This window comes from Hemitrygon akajei, chromosome 25 (assembly GCF_048418815.1).
Source record: "Hemitrygon akajei chromosome 25, sHemAka1.3, whole genome shotgun sequence".
NCBI lineage: Eukaryota > Metazoa > Chordata > Chondrichthyes > Myliobatiformes > Dasyatidae > Hemitrygon > Hemitrygon akajei.
This window is the reverse complement of record NC_133148.1, coordinates 3,157,430-3,173,235: the sequence shown is the minus strand read 5'-3', so window position 1 is coordinate 3,173,235 and position 15,806 is coordinate 3,157,430. Positions and strand designations below refer to the sequence as shown.

The window sequence follows — 15,806 nt, the reverse complement described above, 5'->3', positions numbered from 1 at the left end:
GATGCAAGAAGCTGGAATTAGATGGGAGAGTTAGAGGGCTGAAGAACGAGGAATATCCCAGGACAGGACCATGGGCTGTAGTATAAAAGGAAGGAGGAGGGGAGCCAGAGGGGAGGTGATGGGCAGGTAACAAGGGTGGTAGGAGAGGGCAACCAGAATGGGGAATGGAAGGGAGAGGTAAAAAGTGGTGGGGTGGGAGGGGGGACAGTGAAAGAATTTCCCGTACCTTAGAGAAATCTATGTTCATGGATATTCCAGGCAGAAAGTGTGTGACCACCTGAAGCTCCTGCTCTTTAGTGTGAAGGTATTCAGTCTCCTTCACCACCACCCCCCTGCCCCCCAACACCTTGTTTTGTTGAGATGGGGGGGGGGGGAATCTGGGAGATGGACAGAGTGTCACAGGTTGACGGTAAAGGACTATAAGACCAGAAGACGTAGGAGTGGAATTAGGCTATTTAACCCATCAGCAGTGCACCGCTGATTTGTTTTCCCTCTCGATCCCATTTTCATGCCTTCTCCCCATAACCTTTCATACTCTTACTAACCAAGAACATCAACCTCTGCTTTAAATATACCCGATGCTTTAGCCTCCACCACAGTCTTTGGCAATGAATTCCACAGATTCACCACCCTCTGGCTGAAAAAACTCTTCCTCGTCTCTGTTCCAAAGGGGTATCTTTCTTTCTTTCTTTCTTTTTAAATCTTTTTATTGATTTTTAGAACATAACATAAGTAAAATATAGTACAAAAAAAAAACATTTGAGAGTACACAATAGATTCATTAATAATCAATTATATATTATCAATGTAAAAAAGTCTCCCAAACTTATAATATTAATATGAAGAATTTAAGACAAAAAGCACAAAAAAAAAACCCCAAAAAGAAGAAGAAAAAAAAAATATAAAAAAAAAACTAACATGGGCAATTGTATAATGTTAAGTACACACAGCAGTGCCAATGACTCCGAACCTCCATTTATACAATTCAGGATGGTAACAATAAGGTTCAGGATCAGACCATTTAACTCACATGAAAATGTTGAATAAATGGTCTCCAAGTTTCCTCAAATTTAACTGAGGAGTTAAAGACCACACTTCTAATTTTTTCTAAACTCAAACAGGAAATGGTTTGAGAAAGCCACTGAAATACAGTTGGAGGATTAATTTCTTTCCAGTTCAATAAAATAGATCTTCTAGCCAATAGTGTAGCAAATGCAATCATTCGCTGAGAAGAAGCAGATAAACACATATTATCTATCATAGGTAGACCAAAAATTGCAGTAAAAGGATGTGGTTGAAGATTAATATTTAAAACTCTTGAAATGATATTAAAAATATCCTTCCAATAGCTTTGTAAACAAGGACAAGACCAAAACATATGAGTCAATGTAGCAATATCAGAATGACATCTATCACAGGTTGGATTAACATAAGAATAAAATCGAGCAATTTTATTTTTAGACATATGGGCTCTATGTACAACCTTGAATTGTATTAGAGCATGTTTAGCACAAATAGAGGATGAGTTTACCAATAATAAAAATTTTTCCCATTGCTCAGTAGATATAGGGCAATGCAATTCTTCCTGCCATTCCTTCTTAATTTTTTCTGATATATCCGGCTGTATCTTCATAATCATATTGTAAATGATAGCTACTAAACCCTTTTGATAAGGATTAAGAGTTAGAATTCTCTCTGTAATGTCCAGTGGACATTCTTTCGAAAAAGACTTTAATTCATTATATAAAAAATTTCTAATTTGTAAGTATCTAAAAAAATGGGTTTTAGGTAAATTGTATTTGTTAGATAGCTGTTCAAAGGACATAATGTTATCATCCAAATACAGGTCACGAAAACATTTTATACCTTTTGTTTTCCATAGGAAAAAAGCCTGATCTATAAATGATGGCCGAAAGAAATAATTAGATGTTATAGGACTTGACAGTATAAACTTATTCAAGCCAAAAGATTTACGAAATTGAAACCAGATTCGTAATGTATACTTAACTATGGGATTAGTTATCTGTTTATTAATTTTGAGTAACGAAAAAGGAAGTGAAGATCCTAAGATTGAGATCAATGAGAAATCTTGCACAGATTTACATTCCAAATTTACCCATTGTGGGCCAGCTACTGTAGTCAATTCTTGTGTCCAAAATATCAAATACCGTATATTAACTGCCCAGTAGTAAAATCTTAGGTTTGGTAAAGCCAAGCCACCCTCTTTCTTTGACTTCTGTAAATATTTTTTACCTAATCTAGGATTTTTGTTCTGCCACAAATAGGAAGATATTTTAGAGTCAACCATATCAAAAAAAGATTTAGGAATAAAAATTGGTAATGCTTGAAATAAATATAGAAATTTAGGTAATATCATCATCTTAATGGCGTTAATTCTGCCTACCAAAGACAAAGAAAGTGGGGACCATCTATTAGCAAGTTGCTTAATTTGGTCTATTAAGGGGAAAAAATTAGTTTTAAACAAATCTTTATGTTTTTTAGTAATTTTAATACCTAAATAGGTAAAATAATCTGTAACGATTCTATATGGTACCTGATTATAAATTGGAATATACATATTTAATGGAAAAAGTTCACTCTTATTAAAATTCAATTTATAACCAGAAAAATTACTAAATTGAGCAAGTAAAGAAGAAATAGCAGGAATAGATTTTTCAGGATCAGATATATATAATAATAAATCGTCCGCATATAATGATACCTTATACATCGCCTCTCCACGGGTAATGCCTAAAATATTGGGTGATTCACGAATAGCTATAGCCAAAGGTTCTAAAGCAATATCAAATAATAAAGGGCTCAAAGGACAACCTTGTCTTGTACCGCGAAATAATTGAAAGAAAGGGGATTTTTGATTATTGGTAAAAACCGAAGCTAAAGGTTTATGATATATTAACTTAATCCATGATATAAATTTTGATCCAAAATTGAAATGTTGCAATGTATTGAATAAATATGACCATTCGACTCTATCAAATGCTTTTTCGGCATCCAAAGAGATAATACATTCAGGGATTTTAGATGTAGAGGTATAAGCAATATTAATTAATTTTCTAATGTTAAAAGATGAATAGCGATTTTTAATAAATCCGGTCTGATCCTCAGAAATAATCCGAGGTAATATATTTTCTAATCTAATAGCTAAAATTTTACTAAAAATCTTAAAATCCGTATTCAGCAAAGATATAGGACGATAGGATGCACATTCAGTCGGGTCTTTGTCTTTTTTAAGAATTAAAGAAATAGAAGCTTCATAAAAAGATTGTGGTAATTTACCTATACTTAATGCATCTTTAAAAATTTTACAAAGCCAAGGAGAAAGTATAGAAGAAAAGGATTTAAAAAATTCTGCGGAAAAACCATCTGGACCTGAAGCTTTACCCGAGTTCATTGAAAAAATAGCCTTTTCTATTTCAGACTCGGTAATAGGTGTATCCAAAAATACGTTATCTTCAACAGTTACTTTTGGAATATTCAATTTCCCTAAAAATTCATTCATAATAGAAGAGTCCTTAGTACATTCTGATTGATATAAAGAATTATAAAAATCTTGAAAGGCTTTATTTATCTCTTTATGGTCAATCGTCAAAGTACCATCTTGTTTACGAATCCTAGTAATTTGTCGCTTATCTGAAGCAATTTTCAATTGATTAGCTAGTAGTTTACCTGATTTATCTCCATATGTATAAAATTGAGCCTTCGATTTAATTAACTGACTTTCAATCGAGGAGGTTAATAGTAAACTATGTTCCATTTGGAGTTCCACTCTTTCTTTATAAAGTTCTTTACTAGGAGTTGATGAGTAGATCTTATCAATTGCCTTAATTTTATCAACTAATGTTGATATTTTGGAATTAGTTCGTTTCCTAACTCCAGCAGAATATGAAATAATCTGTCCACGAATATATGCCTTAAAAGTATCCCATAAAATTCCACTAGAGATCTCTGCTGTAGAATTTATTGAGAAAAACAAATCAATTTGCTGTTTAATAAAGCTAATAAAGTCAGAGTCCTGCAAAAGAACAGGATTAAGCCTCCAACTTTTCGTACTAATATATGAATCCGTCACCTTAATAGATAACTTCAAAGGTGCATGATCAGATATGGTAATTGAGTCATATTTACAATCCATGACATCTGTAAGTAAATGCTGATCAATGAAAAAGTAATCAATTCTTGAATAACTATGATAAACATGGGAAAAATATGAAAACTCTTTGTCATTAGGGTGTAAAAAACGCCAAATCTCACAAATAGCTGAATCAACCATAAAGGAATTAATAAGAGAAGCCGATTTGTTCGGCAAAATTTGAATGGGCTTGGACCTATCCATCACAGGGTTTAAACAACAATTAAAATCTCCGCCCATTATCAATCTATATTGATTCAAATTGGGAAAGGATGTAAATAAACATTTAAAAAATTCAGGACAATCAGTATTTGGAGCATAAACATTAACTAGAAGAACTTTTTGATTACAAAGTAAACCAGTAATAAGCAAAAATCTACCGTGCGGATCTGAAATTGTTTCATGATGTATAAAAGCAGTAGATGAGTCTATAAAAATAGACACACCTCTCACTTTAGCTTGCACATTTGAGTGGTATTGTTGGCCCTTCCAGAACCTAAACAAGCGCTGACTATCCATCTTCCTTACATGAGTCTCTTGTATAAAGATAACATTAGCATTCATTCTATGGAATACATTGAATACTTTTTTCCGTTTGATCGGATGATTTAAACCATTAGTATTCCAAGAAACGAAATTAATAGTCTTAACCATCATGACAGTATATATTATAGTTAATACATAAGTTCGAAAGAAAAGTGAACTCATGAACCCGGAAGAAGGAAGTAAGTTCAAAAGGAAACCGGAAGTCATAGCACTGCAGCCATTTTTGTAGTTTCATATGCGCCCAAAAAATAAAACTAAGCAAAAAGCAAGCAAAAAACAAAAAAAGAAAGAAAAATCCCCCTCCCACCACCCTTGAAACCCCAAGAAAAAAGCCAAAAAAGGCAAGCGAGCAAGCTAATACTAAAACTACCCCCATGTCTCAAGACGGCAACTCAAACGTAATAGAGTTAAGAAAATACACACAACCCACATTATAAAAAGGGTAATACTACAAAAGTTAAAATATAAAATTAGTGTTATAAATGTATATAAACAAAAAAGTTAAAAGAAAAGAATTAAAACAATAAATAAAAGTTTCAAACTTTCAAATACATCAAAACAGTTATGACGCTCCAAACACTGGAGTCAGTCGGGAAGAAGAAACGCCATTTTTTTTTTCTCTCTCTCAGTTTTAATATTCAGATGTTAAAAGTATAAAGGAAAGCGTATATCGTTTTTTATTTAAAAAAAAGAAAAACAAAAGAGAAACCCTAATCGGTCATTTTCAACGCAAATAGATTAATAATATGAAAAACTATAAAATCGGCATAAACCTAGCAGAGAAAAAAAGCTTTAATCGTATATAAAAAGTATATGCAAGCCATATAAAAAAAAAGGACCCATATATCAAACCATAATAGATCCAAATTTATAGGCTAAATTACACTGATCAGCCCAATAGAATGTCATTGATCCAGGAAACCTTGAGCATCCGCAGGCGATTTAAACAACCGAACAGTTCCATCATCCAGGGCGACTCTCAGATGTGCTGGGAATAACAGCGCTTGCTTGTAGCCTTTCTGGTGGAAATTCGACATAACCGATCTGAAAGCCAGCCTAGCCCGTAATACTTCTGGGCTATAGTCTTCCAAGATACGAAACTTGAAATTTTGATGGATAATCATACCTTTTTTACGAGCCAGACGGATCAAGCGATCTTTGATATGAGGATAGTGAATCCTCAAAATTATGTGCCGCGGTTTCGAAGTTGAACTTGCATAAAATCTTGTTACCCGATGTGCTCGATCGATTATTGGGGAGGGATCCAGGACCTCTTTGCCCAGGACATCCACTAGAAATTTAGAGAAGAAAACGGTAAGATCACCGCTTTCAAATCCTTCCGGGATCCCAATTAACCGGAGATTTTGCCTTCGAGAGCGATTTTCCAAATCCGTAATTTTAACTTTATAACGATCCATCTGTTGAGAAGTCGAGGTTTGCTCTTCTTGTATCTTTTCAATCATACGATCTTTCTTACGAGCGGCTTCTTCAAGAGCCAAAATGCTTGCCTGTTGTTTTTGTGATTCCAGTGAAAGTTCCAAAAACTTTTCTTCGAGTGATTTCAAACGATCGTCATACTTCGAAAGCCTTAGGAATAATTTTTCCTGCATCTCTTCAAATTTAGTTTCCACAATCTTCGCAACTGCTTCTAAAGGTACCAAGTCTTTCGACTGTTTCGATTCTTTTGCTTTAGACATTTCAGCAAGTTGAGAATAATTCAAATAGTTTAGAAAGAAGAATTCAGTATATTTAACCCCTTTAGAATAAGTTTAAGGGGTGTTTATAGGCTAAAAAAACGTAAAAGTTTTGGAGCAAAGCCTAAGTGCGGTTTACTCCATGAGCGCCATCTTGAGAATCCGGTATCTTTCTATTCTGATGCTTCATCCTCTGGCCCCAACCTCACCTGTTATTGGAATGTCAATGAGATTCTCCACTCCTTCTTGTAAACCCAAGCTCGGACAAGCCCAGAGCCATCAAATGTTCCTCATACATGAACCATTTCACTGCCAGGATCATTCTCGTAAACATTCTCTGGACCCTCTCTCCAATGACAGTACATGCTTCCTTTGATAAGGTGCCCAAAAAGCTACTCATATCACTCTAAATGTGGTCTGACCAATGGTCTTACAAAGCCTCAGAAATACGTATTCATATTTAAGTTTATATCTCAGTCCGCTCAAAACGAATGTTAACATTGTATTTGCCTTCCTTACCACCGACTGAACCTGCAAATTAATCTTGAGGAATCCTGCACTGACTTCCCAAGGCGCTTTGCACCATCGATTTCGGAATGAGCTCCCCATTTAGAAAATGGAGGCGTACAGTGTGGAACCAGACCGTTCGGCCCATCAAATTCCTGCCGACCACAAACCACCAATGTACGCCAATCTCATGCCGTGCACTTGCATTTGCCACTACTTTGCCCACCCTCCAAATCTGCCCGTCCTTCTGCAGACTCTGTTTCCTCGAAGTTAGACGCTCCTCCGCATATATATGCGTATTGTCCACGGATATGGGAAGGAGAGAGCATGAGAGAGAAGAAGGCAGAGAGAGGGGTTGGAAGGAGGGCAGCAGCAGTAGGAGGTGAGGCGTGGGGCAAGAGGGAGAGAGATGGAGATGGAAACTTCCTGGGGTCTGCCTTCTGTTGACGATGCCTATAATGTAAGGGCAAAGATTAGCCCACCCCTCGTTCCCTGGTGTGCTGACGTCAATGAGATTCTGAGCCTGACCTCTGAACAGCAACAGATGGCTTTGAAAACTTCAGAGGATTGGGACCAATTTCCAGATGTAATCATGGACAGATGATGTCAAATTTAATTTTTTTTTACAATGCAAGAATTTGGTGTGGTTTCCTGTAGAAATATTTGAAATACTTCTCCGGGTGGCCAAAAGATTCATCCAATAAGAGTTCTGTAATGATTTTCAGAGTGAAGCTCCCTCCACACCGTCCCGTCACACACTCCCAGGGACAGGGTCAGACGCAGGGTGAGGCTCCCTCCCCACCGTCCCGTCACACACTCCCAGGGACAGGGTCAGACGCAGGGTGAGGCTCCCTCCACACCGTCCCGTCACACACCCCCAGGGACAGGGTCAGACACAGGGTGAGGCTATCTCCACACTGTCCCGTCACACACTGTATCAGGGACAAGGGTGTCCCCATGATTCAGGGGTTATTGAATCCTAGGCACACTTCCAGGCTGGTGTTTAACTGGTTAAGAGTTCAGCGGAGACCTGGGTGCGTGTGTGACGTAGACTGGCAGTAGGCCCTAGAATTGCTCGTCGAACTTAACAACAGTTTTTAATTTTAGTCTCCACTTTCCAGGGACATGGCTGGGCTGTTTCAGTCAGAAGGACTTAACCCCCTCCTTCCTGTCTCCCCCCAGTCTGAGAGAAGCAGGGACATGGAGAGTGAGAGAGAGAGGTGGGGGGAGAGACAGAGAAGAAGGGGCTGAGAGAGAGAGAGAGAGAGAGAGAGAGAGAGAGAGAGAGAGAAAGAAAGAAGGGGTCGAGGGAGGTATGGTGAGTAAGGGTGATGAAGAGTAAAGGGGGAGGGGGAGAGAAAGGGAAGTAGGGAGGCAGAGGGAGAGAGGAGAGTAGGAGAGAGGGCAGAAGTGAGTGAAATAGAGGGAGGAGTGAGCAGAGCTGCAGAGTGGATAGTTGGGGCAGTGAGAAGGAGGGAGAAAGGGGAGTGGGAGACAAAGGGATGGGAGGGAGGCAGAGGGAAAGAGGAGAGTGGGAGAGAGAAAGAGAGATTATATTCCTCCCTCTCTCTTCCTGCTCCTTTACACCCCGTCTCCGAAATCTCCCCCTCCCTCTCCTCTCTCCCTCCCTCCCTCCACATTTTCTGTCTCTCTCCACAATCAGAGGGGCACGGGTGTGCTGACATTGGAACTGCTCCCAGTTTACAGCCTCTCCCTCTCCTCTTCGGGTGAAAGCTGGCCTCAATCATCTCTCTGCCTCTCTCACGCAACCGCCCTGCTCCCCTCTCTCAACTCGCCGCTCTCACTGACTATTGGATTATCTCTGATTCAATCTCTTCATCTCTCATTCACTCTCTCACCCGTAATATCATACTGTCCTTCCCTCTCGCTTGCCTCCTTCTCTGTATATCCACCATCTCTCAATCACCTCTTCCCCCCCACTTGTCTTCCTCCCCCTCTCTCTCCCCATCTATTTCTCTCCCTCCCCCTCCTCACATTCTCCTTCCTTCGCTCTCTGTTTATCCCGCCTTTCAATTACCTCTCTCGATCATGTATTCCTGACTCTTCAGATCACTTCTTTCTCTCCCCTTCTGTCTGCCCTCTCCCTCTCCTCTCACCCCTCTCTCCCCTCCCCTCTCCTCTCCTCTCTTTCCATCCCCGTCCCTCTGTCTCTACCCCCTCCCCTTTCCCCACATGCAAATCAGAAAACAAAACAACTCCAAACATCTGCAACCACTTTTCATTCTGAACAGACGTTGGCGGCGGACGGACAAACAGTTTACCAACCTCCTCACCACCCACACGCTGCCTCAGCTGGGCCCTTTCCCTTTCCCAGTGCAGTCACCCTCACTCGCCCCCTCCACCAGGGCCTTGTGTTAGTGGGGGAGGGAGTGTAGTAGGGATCTCGTGCAGGGCCTTTCCTCTGCCTCAGTATATTCTGGAAACAGTGACTGTCTGCAGCCTCCTAACTCTCCCCTGTCTTCTCCTGCTCCTCCATCAGGGCCTAGTGTAGGAGTTGTAGCCAAGTCCCTGTCTTTCATTATGCGTTCTGGGAGCATTAACCCTCTATAACAGCCTTGTCTCATTTTCTAGGGACTACTGGATAGGTGGGGGAGGGTGGTTTCTGCAGGGTCCATGACTAAGGTAGGGTGCTTTCTCTGCCTCTCTGGATTCTGGGAAAGTGACCCTCCATAATCCCCTTTCCATCCCTCCAACTCCACTTGGCTCTGCCTCAGGTAGGGCTTTTTTTCCTTCCTCCGTAATTGTGGAAGGGGTCAGGGCTGGACTGTTGGCACCACAGTCTCCCCACACTTGGGAAGGGGCTGCTACATCTGACTCCGGTTGCTTCAGGCCTAGGGAGGATGCCTCTGGGCCTGAACCAGAAACGGAAAGTTCTGGAAATGTTCAGCAGGTCAGGTAGCAGCTGTAGAGGCAGAAGTGGGCACAATGGGCCTAAGTGCAATAGGGCACGTTTTATTGGTGGGGACTATCCAATTGTGCATTCAATGAATTTTAGAGAGGCCCCAGCCAGTACAGTGAGGCTCTAGCACAGAGCTCCAGAGAGGCCCCAGTGAAAAACTTTAGAGAGGGTCTAGCACAGAGTTTCAGGGAGGCCCCGGCGCAGAGTTTCAGGGAGGCCCCGGCGCAGAGTTTCAGGGAGGCTCCGGCGCAGAGTTTCAGGGAAGCTCCGGCGCAGAGTTTCAGGGAAGCTCCGGCGCAGAGTTTCAGGGAGGCCCCGGCGCAGAGTTTCAGGGAGGCTCCGGCGCAGAGTTTCAGGGAGGCTCCGGCGCAGAGTTTCAGGGAGGCTCCGGCGCAGAGTTTCAGGGAGGCCCCGGCGCAGAGTTTCAGGGAGGCTCCGGCGCAGAGTTTCAGGGAGGCCCCGGCGCAGAGTTTCAGGGAGGCCCCGGCGCAGAGTTTCAGGGAGGCCCCGGCGCAGAGTTTCAGGGAGGCTCCGGCACAGAGTTTCAGGGAGGCTCCAGTGCAGAGTTTCAGAGAGGCCCCGGCACAGAGTTTCAGTGAAGCTCCAGCGTAGAGCTTTAGAGAGGTCCAGGTGCAGAGATTCAGTGAGGCCTTGGCAGGGAGATTCAGGGAGGCCCTGGTGCTGAGTTACAGTGCGACCCCGGCAGAGACGTGATGCACCATCAATAACTCACGCTGAGACGTAGGAAGCGAGGTATCGGCTTTTATTGACTGGAAGAATGAACAACACTACATCCTGGAGAATGAGGCAGAGCAACTGGACTCAGTCGCCTTTATACAGGGGTCTGTGGGAGGAGCCACAGGAGCAGTCAGCAGGGGTCTGTGGGAGGAGCCACAGGAGCAGTCAGCAGGGGGTCTGTGGGAGGAGCCACAGGAGCAGTCAGCAGGGGGTCTGTGGGAGGAGTCACAGGAGCAGTCAGCAGGGGGTCTGTGGGAGGAGCCACAGGAGCTGTCAGCAGGGGTCAGTGGGAGGAGCCACAGGAGCTGTCAGCAGGGGTCTGTGGGAGGAGCCACAGGAGCAGTCAGCAGGGGTCTGTGGGAGGAGCCACAGGAGCAGTCAGCAGGGGTCTGTGGGAGGAGCCACAGGAGCAGTCAGCAGGGGTCTGTGGGAGGAGCCACAGGAGCAGTCAGCAGGGGTCTGTGGGAGGAGCCACAGGAGCAGTCAGCAGTGGGTCTGTGGGAGGAGCCACAGGAGGAGTCAGCAGGGGGGTCTGTGGGAGGAGCCACAGGAGCAGTCAGCAGGGGGTCTGTGGGAGGAGCCACAGGAGCAGTCAGCAGTGGGTCTGTGGGAGGAGCCACAGGAGCAGTCAGCAGGGGGTCTGTGGGAGCAGTCAGCAGGGTCTGTGGGAGGGGCCACAGGAGCTGTCAGCAGGGGTCTGTGGGAGGAGCCACAGGAGCAGTCAGCAGGGGTCTGTGGGAGCAGTCAGCAGGGTCTGTGGGAGGGGCCACAGGAGCTGTCAGCAAGGGTCTGTGGGAGGAGCCACAGGAGCAGTCAGCAGGGGTCAGTGGGAGGAGCCACAGGGGCAGTCAGCAGGGGTCTGTGGGAGCCACAGGAGCAGTCAGCAGTGGGTCTGTGGGAGGAGCCACAGGAGCTGTCAGCAGGGGTTCTGTGGGAGGAGCCACAGGAGCAGTCAGCGGGGGTCTGTGGGAGGAGCCACAGGAGCAGTCAGCAGGGGTCTGTGGGAGGAGCCACAGGAGCTGTCAGCAGGGGTCTGTGGGAGGAGCCACAGGAGCTGTCAGCAGGGGGTCTGTGGGAGGAGTCAGCAGGGGTCTGTGGGAGGAGCCACAGGAGCAGTCAGCAGGGGGTCTGTGGGAGGAGCCACAGGAGCAGTCAGCAGGGGGTCTGTGGGAGGAGCCACAGGAGCAGTCCAGACAGGGGTCAGTGGGAGGAGCCACAGGAGCAGTCAGCAGGGGGTCTGTGGGAGGAGCCACAGGAGCAGTCAGCGGGGGTCTGTGGGAGGAGCCACAGGAGCAGTCAGCAGGGGGTCTGTGGGAGGAGCCACAGGAGCAGTCAGCAGGGGTCTGTGGGAGGAGTCAGCAGGGGTCTGTGGGAGGAGTCAGCAGGGGTCTGTGGGAGGAGTCAGCAGGGGTCTGTGGGAGGAGCCACAGGAGCAGTCAGCAGGGGTCTGTGGGAGGAGCCACAGGAGCAGTCAGCAGGGGGTCTGTGGGAGGAGCCACAGGAGCAGTCAGCAGGGGGTCAGTGGGAGGAGACACAGAAGCAGTCAGCAGGGGTCTGTGGGAGGAGCCACAGGAGCTGTCAGCAGGGTCTGTGGGAGGAGCCACAGGAGCAGTCCAGACAGGTATATCTAGTTCACCACATTCACCCCCCCTTTGTTTTAAAAGAGTCCCCAAGTATATTTACAGGTTAAGTCTATCAGGTGGTCGAATCTTTCGCTGCGATCTACGTAGCTCCGGCTGCAATTGCACAGGTGCCGGAGGTGGTGATTGCACAGGTGCCAGAGGTGGTGATTGCACAGGTGCCGGAGGTGGTGATTGCACAGGTGCCGGAGGTGGTGATTTCACAGGTGCCGGTGGTGGTGATTGCACAGGTGCCGGAGGTGGTGATTGCACAGGTGCCGGTGGTGATTGCACCGGAGATGGAGGTGGTGATTTCACAGGTGCCGGAGGTGGTGATTGCACAGGTGCCGGAGGTGGTGATTGCACAGGTGCCGGTGGTGATTGCACCGGAGACGGAGGTGGTGATTGCACAGGTGCCGGTGGTGATTGCACCGGAGACGGAGGTGGTGATTGCACAGGTGCCGGTGGTGATTGCACAGGTGCTGGTGGTGATTGCACAGGTGCCAGTGGTGATTGCACAGGTACTGGAGGTGATTGCACAGATGCCGGTGGTGGTGATTGCACAGGTGCCGATGGTGATTGCACAGGTGCCGGTGGTGATTGCACAGGTGCCGGTGGTGGTGATTGCACAGGTGCCGGTGGTGGTGATTGCACAGGTGCCGGTGGTGATTGCACAGGTGCCGGTGGTGGTGATTGCACAGGTGTCGGAGGTGGCGATTGCACAGGTGCCGGAGGTGGTGATTGCACAGGTGTCGGAGGTGGCGATTGCACAGGTGCCGGTGGTGGTGATTGCACAGGTGTCGGTGGTGGTGATTGCACAGATGCCGGTGGTGGTGATTGCACAGGTGTCGGTGGTGGTGATTGCACAGATGCCGGTGGTGGTGATTGCACAGGTGTCGGTGGTGGTGATTGCACAGATGCCGGTGGTGGTGATTGCACAGATGCCGGTGGTGGTGATTGCACAGGTGCCGGTGGTGGTGATTGCACAGATGCCGGTGGTGGTGATTGCACAGATGCCGGTGGTGGTGATTGCACAGGTGCCGGTGGTGGTGATTGCACAGGTGTCGGAGGTGGCGATTGCACAGGTGCCGGAGGTGGCGATTGCACCGGAGACGGAGGTGGCGATTGCACAGGTGCCGGTGGTGGCGATTGCACAGGTGTCGGTGGTGGTGATTGCACAGATGCCGGTGGTGGTGATTGCACAGATGCCGGTGGTGGTGATTGCACAGGTGCCGGTGGTGGTGATTGCACAGATGCCGGTGGTGGTGATTGCACAGGTGCCGGTGGTGGTGATTGCACAGGTGTCGGAGGTGGCGATTGCACAGGTGCCGGAGGTGGCGATTGCACAGGTGTCGGAGGTGGCGATTGCACAGGTGCCGGTGGTGGTGATTGCACAGGTGCCGGTTGTGGTGATTGCACAGGTGCCGGTGGTGGTGATTGCACAGGTGCCGGTGGTGGTGATTGCACAGATGCCGGTGGTGATTGCACAGGTGCCGGTGGTGATTGCACAGGTGCCGGAGGTGGTGATTGCACAGGTGCCGGTGGTGGTGATTGCACAGGTGTCGGTGGTGGTGATTGCACAGATGCCGGTGGTGGTTATTGCACAGATGCCGGTGGTGGTGATTGCACAGGTGCCGGTGGTGGTGATTGCACAGATGCCGGTGGTGGTGATTGCACAGGTGCCGGTGGTGGTGATTGCACAGGTGTCGGAGGTGGCGATTGCACAGGTGCCGGAGGTGGTGATTGCACAGGTGTCGGAGGTGGCGATTGCACAGGTGCCGGTGGCGATTGCACAGGTGCCGGTGGTGGCGATTGCACAGGTGCCGGTGGTGGCGATTGCACAGGTGCTGGTGGTGATTGCACAGGTGCCAGTGGTGATTGCACAGGTGCCGGTGGTGATTGCACAGGTGCCGGTGGTGGTGATTGCACAGGTGTCGGAGGTGGCGATTGCACAGGTGCCGGAGGTGGTGATTGCACAGGTGTCGGAGGTGGCGATTGCACAGGTGCCGGTGGCGATTGCACAGGTGCCGGTGGTGGTGATTGCACAGGTGCCGGTGGTGGTGATTGCACAGGTGCTGGTGGTGATTGCACAGGTGCCGGTGGTGGTGATTGCACAGGTGCCGGAGGTGGTGATTGCACAGGTGTCGGAGGTGGCGATTGCACAGGTGCCGGTGGCGATTGCACAGGTGCCGGTGGTGGTGATTGCACAGGTGCCGGTGGTGGTGATTGCACAGGTGCTGGTGGTGATTGCACAGGTGCCGGAGGTGGTGATTGCACAGGTGCCGGTGGTGATTGCACCGGAGACGGAGGTGGTGATTGCACAGGTGTCAGAGGTGGCGATTGCACAGGTGCCGGAGGTGGTGATTGCACAGGTGTCGGAGGTGGCGATTGCACAGGTGCCGGTGGCGATTGCACAGGTGCTGGTGGTGGCGATTGCACAGGTGCCGGTGGTGGTGATTGCACAGGTGCCGGTGGTGGTGATTGCACAGGTGCTGGTGGTGATTGCACAGGTGCCAGTGGTGATTGCACAGGTACTGGAGGTGATTGCACAGATGCCGGTGGTGGTGATTGCACAGGTGCCGATGGTGATTGCACAGTTGCCGGTGGTGGTGATTGCACAGGTGCCGGTGGTGGTGATTGCACAGGTGCCGGTGGTGATTGCACAGGTGCCGGTGGTGGTGATTGCACAGGTGTCGGAGGTGGCGATTGCACAGGTGCCGGAGGTGGTGATTGCACAGGTGTCGGAGGTGGCGATTGCACAGGTGCCGGTGGCGATTGCACAGGTGCCGGTGGTGGTGATTGCACAGGTGCCGGTGGTGGTGATTGCACAGGTGCTGGTGGTGATTGCACAGGTGCCGGTGGTGGTGATTGCACAGGTGCCGGAGGTGGTGATTGCACAGGTGTCGGAGGTGGCGATTGCACAGGTGCCGGTGGCGATTGCACAGGTGCCGGTGGTGGTGATTGCACAGGTGCCGGTGGTGGTGATTGCACAGGTGCCGGAGGTGGTGATTGCACAGGTACCGGAGGTGGTGATTGCACAGGTGCCGGTGGTGGTGATTGCACAGGTGCCGGTGGTGGTGATTGCACAGGTGCCGGTGGTGGTGATTGCACAGGTGCTGGTGGTGATTGCACAGGTGCCGGTGGTGGTGATTGCACAGGTGCCGGAGGTGGTGATTGCACAGGTGTCGGAGGTGGCGATTGCACAGGTGCCGGTGGCGATTGCACAGGTGCCGGTGGTGGTGATTGCACAGGTGCCGGTGGTGGTGATTGCACAGGTGCTGGTGGTGATTGCACAGGTGCCGGAGGTGGTGATTGCACAGGTGCCGGTGGTGATTGCACCGGAGACGGAGGTGGTGATTGCACAGGTGCCGGTGGTGGTGATTGCACAGGTGCTGGTGGTGATTGCACAGGTGCCGGAGGTGGTGATTGCACCGGAGACGGAGGTTGTGCTGGTTCTGGCCTAACTGGAGGTGTCAGGGATCCCTCGCGTGTGTGCGAGGTGCCTGGAATAGACGCGTACGAGATGCCCGGTACATGAGCGTCGTGAGGAGTCTGGGTGTGGCACGGTGTGCGCGGTGTCACCTCAGGTTCAGGGTTTATAGTTACCGTGGAGTGTTCGGGGTAGTGGTCTG

The 15,806-nt window shown here is 48.1% G+C and overlaps 1 protein-coding gene across 3 annotated transcripts in view; it reads left to right on the top strand.

The window, feature by feature from the left end:
- The window catches only part of LOC140716332 (nuclear factor of activated T-cells, cytoplasmic 4-like), a 49,553-nt gene that overhangs the window by 16,095 nt on the left and 17,652 nt on the right, over positions 1 to 15,806 (top strand). The gene's annotated exons all lie outside the window — the stretch shown is intronic.